An 11,261-nucleotide genomic window follows, 5' to 3' on the forward strand; every position below is an offset into this window, starting at 1 on the left:
CTTATAAAGCCTAGCGGGCCGGAGTCCCGGTCGGACACGGCCCGTAGGTCGGTTCGTTTTTTTAAAATAATTATGCGCAGAAGAAAAATAAAAATAAATACTAAACGGACTCCAAAAATCCCGAAATAAATTTTCCCAGGCTTCTAAAATCATGCCGCACAAGGTGAACATTTATTTGGGGCCTAAATGCAATTTTGAAAAATGCACATTATTCCTAAATTCAAATAAAATACCGAAAAACTCCGAAATAAAATCTTATTTGATTTTATTATTAAATCCTCAATATTTCTTTAGTTTGGGAAAGTCATTTTATTCCCTCTCTCATATTTTTGTAATAGAAATAATCGATGATAAAATAATTAAAATCAAATGATCCTATTCTCAAAATTTGAGATAACTCAAATATGAAAATAACGAAATTCCCAACTCTCTTCGTGGGTCCTTGAGTTGCGTAGAATTTCTAGGATCAAAACCAAAAGGAAATAAAATATGATATGCAATGATGATCTAATGTATAACATTCCAAATTGAAAATTTGGGATGTTACAAACCTACCCCCCTTAAGATGAATCTCGCCCTCGAGATTCGGGTTGGCTAGTAAATAGGTGAGGGTGGTCCTTGAGCAAATCTTCCTCTCGCTCCCAGGTGGCTTCATCCTCTGTGTGGTGGCTCCACTGAACCTTGCAAAACTTGATAACCTTGCTGCGAGTGACTCGGCTGGCAAACTCAAGAATCCTAACCGGTTTCTCCTCATAGGTCAAATCATTATCCAACTGAATTGTTTCCAATGGCACTATGTCTCTCAAGGGTATGTCAGCCATCTCTGCGTGGCACTTCTTCAACTGAGAAACGTGGAACACATTATGAACTCCTGACAATCCTTCGGGCAATTCCAATTTGTAGGCCACTTCTCCCATACGCTCCAAAACTCGATATGGTCCTACAAATCGTGGCGCTAATTTTCCTTTAACCCCAAAACGCTTTATTCCCCGAAGTGGAGATACTCGAAGATAAACTCGGTCTCCGACTTCGTAAACTGTCTCCTTGCGTTTAGACTCTGCATAACTCTTCTATCTGGACTGAGCTACCTTGAGCCTATCGCGAATCAATTTCACCTTCTGTTCAGACTCTTTAATCAAATCAGGCCCAAACAACTGGCGGTCTCCAACTTCGTCCCATGACAACAGTGTCCTGCACCTCCTTCCGTACAAAGCTTCGAAAGGGGCCATCTTTAAACTGGTTTGGTAACTGTTGTTGTAAGAGAACTCTGCATATGGCAAATTCTCGTCCCAACTAGATCCGTAATCTAGCGCACAAGCTCTCAGCATATCCTCCAAAATCTGATTGACTCTCTCGGTCTGTCCATCTTTCTGTGGATGAAAAGCTATACTGAATTCTAGCCTAGTTCCCAAAGTTTCGTGCAACTGCTTCCAGAACTTTGAGGTAAAGTGGGTTCCTCTATCTGATACGATACTCCTCGAAACTCCATGCAAACATACGATCCTGGTCATGTATATCTTTGCCAACTTAGCACTAGTGTAAGTGGTCTTTACTGGGATGAAATGAGCTACCTTCGTCAATCGATCGACTACAACCCAAATCGAGTCATAGCCTGAACAAGTCCTGGGTAATCCCGTGATAAAATCCATGCCTAACTTATCCCACTTCCATTCGGATATCGGGAATGGTTGTAACAATCCTGCTGGCTTCTGATGTTCTGCCTTTACTCTCTGACACACATCACAAACTGCTACATACTCTGCAATATCCTTCTTCATTCCGGTCCACCAGAAAGTTTCCTTCAAATCCAAATACATCTTGGTATTTCCTGGGTAAATCGCATATGGTGAATCGTGTGCCTCTTGCAGAATCAACTTCCTGATCTCCAGGTCATTGGGCACATAAACACGGTCTTCAAACCATAGGATGTCGTGCTCATCCTCACGAAATCCTTTAGCCTTTCCTTCACTATTTTCTCATTTATAGAGGCAATCTCTTTGTCAGTCTTCTGAGCTTCTCTGATTCTATCCATCAAAGTTGACTGGATCTCCAATGCTGCTGTATAGCCTCTCGGAACTATTTCCAAACATAACTCTTGAAGATTTTCTGCTAACTCCTTTGGTATTTCTCCTGTCATTAATGTATTGACATGGCTCTTATGGCTTAATGCGTCAGCTACTACATTAGCCTTTCCGAGATGGTGATGCAATCTCCTATCGTAATCCTTGATGAGCTCCAACCATCTCCTTTGTCTGAGGTTCAACTCCTTCTGTGTGAAAATATACTACAAACTCTTATGATCCGTATACACCTCACAATGGTTTCCAATGAGGAAATGTATCCATGTTTTCAAAGCATGCACTACGGCTGCTAACTCCAAATCATGCGTAGCATAATTCAACTCATGAGGCTTAAGCTGTCGTGAGGAATATGAAACAACTCTCCCTTCCTACATAAGCCCTGCTCCGAGTCCTCGACGTGAAGCGTCGCAATACACCTCATAATCCTTGGTCTGATCTGGAAAAATCAACACTCGTGAAGTAACCAAGCATTTCTTCAACTCCTGGAAACTAGCCTCACACTCCTCAGTCCATATGAACTTGGTATCCTTCTTCAACAACTCAGTCATAGGCTTCGCAATCTTTGAGAAATTCTCAATAAATCTCCGTTAGTATCCTGCAAGTCCAAGAAAACTCCGGATCTCTCCAACTGTTGTTGGGGCTTCCCAATTTGTCACAGTGTCAACCTTAGTGGGATCAACTGCTATTCCTTCTCTGGATATAACGTGTCCGAGGAATCCAACTTCCTTCAACCAAAACTCACATTTGCTGAACTCGGCATATAATTGATGTTCTCTGAGCTTTCCAAGAACCAAACGCAAATGTTCCTTCTGTTCCTCTTCATTCTTTGAGTAAACCAGGATATCATCAATGAACACCACGACGAACTTATCCAAGAACTCCATAAACACTTTGTTCATCATGTTAATAAAATAGGCAGGTGTGTTAGTCAGACCAAATGACATAACGGTATACTCGTACGGCCCATACCTAGTGGTAAAAGCTGTCTTAGGAATATCCTGTTCTCGAATCTTCAACTGGTGGTATCCTGATCGCAGATCGATCTTGGAAAATACCTTAGCTCCTTGCAATCGATCAAATATATCATTGATCATTGGTAGGGGTACTTGTTCTTAATCGTTACTTCATTCAATCCCCGATAATCGACAACCATTCTTAAGGATCCATCCTTCTTCTCCACTAGAAGTACTGGCGATCCCCAAGGCGAAGAACTTGGGTGAATATATCCTTTATCCAGTAACTCCTTGATCTGCTTCTTAATTTCCACCAAATCCTTTGCAGGCATCCTGTATGGTCTCTTTGATATTGGCCCTGTGCCTGGCAATAGCTCAATCAAAAACTCAATGTCTCTATCCGGTGGCATGCCTGGCAACTCCTCTAGAAATACATCAGGGAATTCCTTTACCATGGGTACTTCTTCCTGCACAACTCCTGTTAAGCAATTTACTTGAGTCCTCTTTGGCACATGTCGAGATACATACTTGATCCTTATCCCTTCTGGGTGGTAAGAAAAATTGACTTACTAGCACATTCAATATTCCCTTCATACTTTGATAACCAATCCATGCCTAATATCACATCCAATCCTTGGGATTTCAACACTATTAGGTCCGAGGGAAAAACATAGTTACCAATCCTTAATGGTAACCGATCACACCATAGACTAGCCATATATTCTGCTCCAGGCGAGGTTACTAACATGGGTGACCTAAGGGCTTGGGTTGGCAGCTTATACTTATCCACAAATCCCCTTGATATGTATGAATGCGATGCACCAGTATCGAAAAGAACGAGTGCATTAAATGACTTAACCAAAAACTTACCGATTACTACATCCGGCTGCTCTTCAACCTCCTCCACGCTAATGTGGTTCACCTGTCCCTTGTTGAAAGGGTTCGGCTTCTTCCCAGAGCTTCCATTGCCGTTTCCATTATGGGATTCAGGACATTCATTGGCATAATGTCCGGTCTTCTGGCACTTAAAGCAAGTGACTTGGCTCAAGTCTTTCTTGACTGGGGTTGATGGGTTGGTGCGGTTCTGACCATTGCTTCCTCCATTCCCATTACCATTCCTGGTGCCGTTGTGATTGTGTGAGCTACCTCCTCCATGGTTATGCTGAAAATGTCCTCCCGGTCGAGGGGTAAAACATGGCTTCTGTTGAGCTCCAGAATTGTACTTCCCTTGTCCATACTTCCTCTTGCGGTTCTCAATCTGCTGCTGCTTCCCTTCAATCATAAGAGCACGGTCTACCAACTCCTGGTAGTTATTGAAGGTGGCTACCATCAACTGCATGCTCAACTCATCATTCAGTCCTTCCAGAAACTTCTCCTGCTTAGCTGCATCCGTAGCTACGTCATCTGGGGCATAACATGCTAATTTACTAAAGTCCTCCACATATTGGCCAACTGTCCGTCCTCCTTGGCGCAAGTTGCGAAACGCACGCTTCTTCATGGCCATAGCTCCTACTGAAACATGGGCAGTACGAAAAGCCTGCTGAAACTGGTCCCATGTGATAGTGTCGACAGGGAAAGTGGCTGTGAAATTCTCCCACCATGATGATGCGGGTCCTTCAAGCTGATGTGCGGCAAACTTCACCTTCTCCGCATCTGTGCATCCTGCTGTGGTCAACTCTCTAGCTATCTTGTGGAGCCAATCATCTGCTACTATCGGCTCGGTGCTACTGGAAAACACCGGCGGATTCAGCCTAAGAAAACTGGCTAAGTGATCAACAGGTGGTGGTGGTGGGGGTGGGTTGTTGTTGTTGTTCCCCTGATTCTGATTCTGGACTAGCAACTGCATCAATGTGTTCTGCTACTGGATCAACTGGGTGAGCTCCGGTGGAAAGGTAAATCCGGGGTCATGTCTCGGAGGCATCTGAGGGTTTAGAAAAGGTGAGATGTAAGAATAGAGGGGGTCTAAAGAGAAAACACTACCCATATGCACATGAGGCAAAATCAAACAATCCACTTCATTCAATCAAACAAGGGCATACAATCGATCTAACTATTGCAAAAGTGCTCGGACTATTGTATTTACATGGTGGACTACTACTGTTGAGGTGGTCTACTAGAAATATTCTTCGGTTGCAGACTCCATGATATCTGCTCCTGCTTCATCAACATAGTCATCATCGCTATCATATGGATCTGAATCGGTGTCATCGATGATGATGTAGTCTTCCGGGCGAATCTCCTTGGGTTCTTCGTCTTCATCTACTGGTGTAGGGCCTCCCATAAATATCCCGATCTTCTTGATCAGATCGTCATTCTTCTCCACCAATACTTCAATTTCTTCTTCATAATCTTCACGTGTAGCCTTGAGTTCTTCCTCCAGTTCCTTGATTCTTGTCCTTGCCTTCTTCAGGTCTATCATGTCGGCGCACATCTGGTTCTCCTATCGTCGAATGTGATGGTTTAACTCTTGGATAAAAGCTGCAATTGATCTATCCTTTCTGGTGCTGATCATCTCCCAGTGCTCATCTCGGCGCCCACAAATCTGGTAGATAGTATCCTTGAGATCATTGTGGTAGACTTCTCCAATGCGTCCCATGGCGATGTGAGCTGCCATGCTCTTTCCTAGATTCCAAGTTGGTGCATCAAAAGAAAACTCTATGGGCTCAGTGACTGGCATGAACGTCCTTCCTGGAACTTGAACTTGAATCATCCAGTGCTCTTCTTCAGGTAAAGTGGCGTTGTAGGTTCCGGTGAAGCTTGGTACTCCTATGTTCAGGTATCTCGTGACTTCCTTCAAGTGACGTCCAAAGGGTGTATCTTCATCCGATTGTGTGAACTTGTTCCTTGCATCCGCCATCCTAAAGAGTAGAAAAGATGAGAGGTTAGAAGAGAAGAGAGTGAATAGTGATCTAGGTCTTTAGCTTAGGGGTCGTGTCCTACAGTCGGCGTGTGCTCTAATACCATCTCTGTAGCAACCAGACCTCAAACAGTCTGATCTTTGTGCTCCGGTGTCATCCCTGGATCAGTAATGCTGACACCACACAGTACTCGGAGGATTTATAACAGAGTAGCAATCACACACTTATTACATCGAGTGTCTCAAAAGAGAACTTATTACAATAATATGGCTTAAGGCCATCCAATAACGATAACAGCGGAAGGATTGGAAGACAAGTGAGTCCATCAACTCCAACGGCATCACTGAGTATAGAACCACGACCTAAAACTCCTTAATCGTCGCCTGAAAAGTCTGCAACATTAATGTTGCAGCCCGAAATGGGTCAGCACATAGAATATGCTGGCAATGTAACACATAGAGAGTAATGGAATGAAACTGCTATACTATATGCATATTTGGCTGGTCGAAAGCTCTATGGTTATAGTTTTGCGTAAAGCCAATTTTTCCCTACTACAAAGGAATAAATTTTATTTATCTATCATGGTAGTTGTTAAACATTGAGAATGGTTGACAGCATCCTCACTCCCAATTAAGCATCATCATTAAACAAAACCCAACAAAATTAATTTAGAGTAACATGTTGAGATTCACATGATAATCCAAGTACTAGATACTCAAAACGTCCATAACCGGGGACACGGCTAACCATGATTAGTTTATTACACTCTGTAGAGGTTTACGCACTTTTCCCCACAAGACTCGATCGCCTCCGTTTGGTTTCTCGCACTACATGGTGTTTGAGAAAATGAATGACCGAGACATAGTCTTTCAGAAGCGCTAGCACCTTACGATCGGGTAGACCGTACCACCTACATCCCCTACATCTGCTATTCTACCACTGTAAGAGTTCGCACGACTTATTCAACTATGCTAGAGCCCATAATAGCTTGTGGCTGCACATGTAAGTTTCTAGTATGAATAGTCTCATGATCCCTTTGAGCCTGGGTGGCGGTCCATAAAGAAAAAAACAGGCAATCCTGGAATACCCAGGTACCTCAATCCACCCAGATGTGTGTTTAAGTTGCCACCTTAGATAAACCATTAATTAACAATACTCACATCTGTCATGGATATCACTCACCCAATCCACGTCTACTAGCATAGCATGGTGTAATGGCAAACGTAGAAGTAACTCCCAAAGGTTTGATTATAAAACAGGTAATAGGTACTACCTCAACTACTTCCCATCCCACAATTTAATTAGATCCTAATCATGCAATGTGTGAGGATTGGTCTAATGCAATAAAACTAGGTAGTAGAAAAGGTATGATCAAAGTGTTACTTGCCTTGCTGATGATCCGCGAAACCTAGAGATTTGAAGTAACAAGCGGCGCACTCCGGGTATTCTATCGCAGACAAACAAACAAGCATACAATAAGTACTCATCTAATGCACAGGTAAAAGTCAAATAAGAGATCTAACCAGAAAATTCAACTGAAGAACTCCGTTGGCCAAAAAGAATCAAATCAAACGAAGCAACGAAAGTCAAACGGCAAAAAACAACAACTCCGTTCTACTAATCTGGATCTAAGGCAATTTTTACAGTAGCAAAAACTTGTTTAAGTTGGTTAAACGGATAGAGGGTTTCGAGACGAAACTCCAGGCGCTTGACTCGCCTGATTCCGATAAACGAGCGAAAAGTTATACTAATAAGAAAATCGGATCAGGAATCGCGATCAGAAAAATTGCGGATTTAATCCAAGAAAAAGAAAAAATGACGAACGTTCGCTAGAACGAACGAACGGACAAACGCCCACTATTTAAATAAACCGGAGAACCGATCTATTTAAAAAACCAAACTAAAAAAACCAACGAGAAACCGACGGAAAAACCGAAAGGCAAACCTCGGGCGGCGGCGCGGCGTTCGGCGGCGGGCGCTAGGGTTTGGAGCGCGGCGGCTGGGCCTCGGCTGGCTCCCCCCCCCCCGGCTTATAAAGCCTAGTGGGCCGGAGTCCCGGTCGGACACGGCCCATAGGTCAGTTCGTTTTTTTAAATAATTACGCGCAGAAGAAAAATAAAAAGAAATACTAAACAGACTCCAAAAATCCCGAAATAAATTTTTCCGGACTTCTAAAATCAAGCCGCACAAGGTGAACATTTATTTGGGGCCTAAATGCAATTTTGAAAAACGCACATTTTTCCTAAATTCAAATAAAATACCGAAAAACTCCGAAATAAAATCTTATTTGATTTTATTATTAAATCCTCAATATTTATTTATTTTGGGAAAGTCATTTTATTCCCTTTCTCATATATTTGTAATAGAAATAATTGATGATAAAATAATTAAAATCAAATGATCCTATTCTCAAAATTTGAGATAACTCAAATATGAAAATAACGAAATTCCCAACTCTCTCCGTGGGTCCTTGAGTTGCGTAGAATTTCTAGGATCAAAACCAAAAGCAAATAAAATATGATATGCAATGATGATCTAATGTATAACATTCCAAATTGAAAATTTGGGATGTTACACATTTGGGCCTAGAGGGTGGCATTGGGAAGTAATAAGTAGATGATGGGTTGCTAGAGTAACAGAAGCTTAAACCCTAGTTTATGTGTTGCTTCGTAAGGGGCCGATTTGGATCCATATGTTTCATGCTATGGATTTACCTTAATACTTCTGGTGTAGTTGCGGATGCTTGCAATAGGGGTTAATCATATGTGGGATGCTTGTCCAAGTAAGGGCAGTACCCAAGCACCGGTCCACCCACATATCAAATTATCAAAGTACCGAACGCGAATCGTATGAACATGATGAAAACTAGCTTGACGATAATTCCCATGTGTCCTCGGGAGCGCTTTCCTTTATATAAGAGTTTGTCCAGGCTTGTCCTTTGCTACAAAAAGGTTTGGGCCATCTTGCTACACCTTATTTACTTTCATTACTTGTTACTCGTTACAAATTACCTTATCGCAAAACTATCTGTTACCGATAATTTCAGTGCTTGCTGAGAATACCTTACTGAAAACTGAGTATCATTTCCTTCTGCTCCTCGTTGGATTCGACACTCTTACTTATCGAAAAGGCTACGATAGATCCCCTACACTTGTGGGTCATCATGTAGTATGATGATATGGTATCCTCCTCTGAATGTCCAAGTGGCTTGAATTGGTACATGTTCATGCATGTAGTTGAATCAAAACCAACATAGCCTCTATAATGTTTATGTTCATGGTGTTCATATCCTACTCATGATACTGTCCAATGTTACTTACGCATAATGCATGGTTATGATCATTCACTGGAACAACAACGTCCTAAACAAACGTTTTAAAACCCCTTTCCACGATGGCATTTGGAACCATCGCCAAGTGAGTGTGGGCGGTAGGGGGGGTCCTTCCCACATGACCCAGAAATCGTCGGGGATAGGCCCTCGTGGGACCCAGGCTGGGGCCGTGTGCGATCGGGCGAGGCATGGAAACCCAATCATTTTCGTAGGTATGTACATCCCACACGGTGAATCCCAGAAATCATTTCTGTAGGTATGTACATCCCACACAGTGAATCGCAAAAATCATTTCCGTAGGTATGTACATCCCACATGGTGAATCCCAGAAATCATTGCAGGTCATCCTGAAACCTCGCCCACCTGGAGATCTGATCCATCTGCCTATGGACGAGGGCACGCATGCAAGAGTCCTCGCCTGCCCGCGAGGCATTTTCCCAAGCTGCTGCGGCAAGGGAGGACATCTCTGCTGCATTCGCGGCGCGGCGGGACATCTCTTCTGCTTTCGCGGCGCGGTCAGACCAGTCTACTGCATTGACGGTGCGGCGGGTCCTCCGTGATGCTTCGGCGGCGCGACGGGACCTCTCTGCTGCTACGGCCGTGCGGCAGGACATGTTGGCTTCTATCGCAGCGAGGCGGGACATCTCTCGTGCTCTCGCTTCCAGGCTCGCCTCTCCCTGGTGGCAATCTATCGACCCAGAACTCACGCTGGCCATGGCGGACGCAAGGGAACGATGGTGAATGACTTGTTTGTTTTTGACTTTTTGTGGATGAGGAGTTGAGGAGGAATGTGCAGTCATCTTCGAGTAGTAGTATTTATAACCGTGTAGTAATACGCTCCTAAGTGGGAAACTGTTTAGCTTTTGATCGGTCTGAACATGTTTGCAATTTGGAATGTGATGGGACGCATGCTCAAAATTTACTGACGGTTATAAGTGCGGCACTATTCCCGGAAGGCCTAACATGGGCACGTACGCCTTCTCGGCCGCGTATGTGGCGCTTGCACCATATGGTGCACCGCGATAGGCAATGTCAGCACAAGTCTTTTAATTAGAATGGGTGTGCCCATCTAGCGCACACACGTTGATATATCTAACTGTTTCAGTTTGTTGTGGCTAATCGCAAACAGTTCATCCATGTGAAGTGTATGCCATCAATCGCAGACACTTTGATCCGGCTTACCCGTTTCTGATATGCTACCTAATCGCAAACAGTTAATCCTTCTGAAGCGTATGCCCTCAATCACACACACCTTGATCTGGCTGACCGTTTCTTTTGTGTTGCCTAATCACAAACAGTTCATCCGAGTGAACCGTATGCTATATATCGCACACACCTTCATCTGGCTTCCCGTTTCTTTTGTGTTGCCTAATCACAAATAGTTCATCCGAGTGAACCGTATGCTCTATGTCGCACACGCCTTCATCAGGCTGCCCGTTTCTTTTGTTCCGCCTCATTGCAAACAGTTCATTGGACTGAACCGTATGCCCTGGATCGCACACACAAGTAAAATCTGAACCGTGTTTGATGCATCCTCCATCACAAACGTTTTCACCTTTTTTGACAGTTTTCATACAATACCGTTTGCGATTATGGCATTGCACACAGTTTCTCGAAGGGTCTTTGATTGTAGTGTCGCGTTAGCAGCATCCTGTAGTAGTGGTTGTTGCTCTCTAGCTGGCCGCTTCTCGATCTAAATTGCTAGCATTCGCCTGTACTAAATGGGAATTCTGCTTGTACATCAAAAACCTTGAACCCAAAGTTATTCCAGATGAGTCCACCATACCTACCTATATATGGTATTACCCTGCCGTCCTAAGTAAATTTGCATGTGCCACCTCTAAAAACTTCTAAAAATTATCCGTTTTGTGTGCTTGGATCGTTCATGGAACGACAGGAGGTGGTTGATATCTTCCATGCTAAGTGGGTTGTTCTCAGGTTGAGTGTTTATTCACTCGCCATCGCATGAGAAAATGGGCGGTAATAGGGATTCCCAGTCCCGAACTCAAAATGCAAATAATTAAACAAAACTCCCACG

The sequence above is a fragment of the Triticum aestivum genome, chromosome 2A, assembly GCF_018294505.1.
Source record: "Triticum aestivum cultivar Chinese Spring chromosome 2A, IWGSC CS RefSeq v2.1, whole genome shotgun sequence".
NCBI lineage: Eukaryota > Viridiplantae > Streptophyta > Magnoliopsida > Poales > Poaceae > Triticum > Triticum aestivum.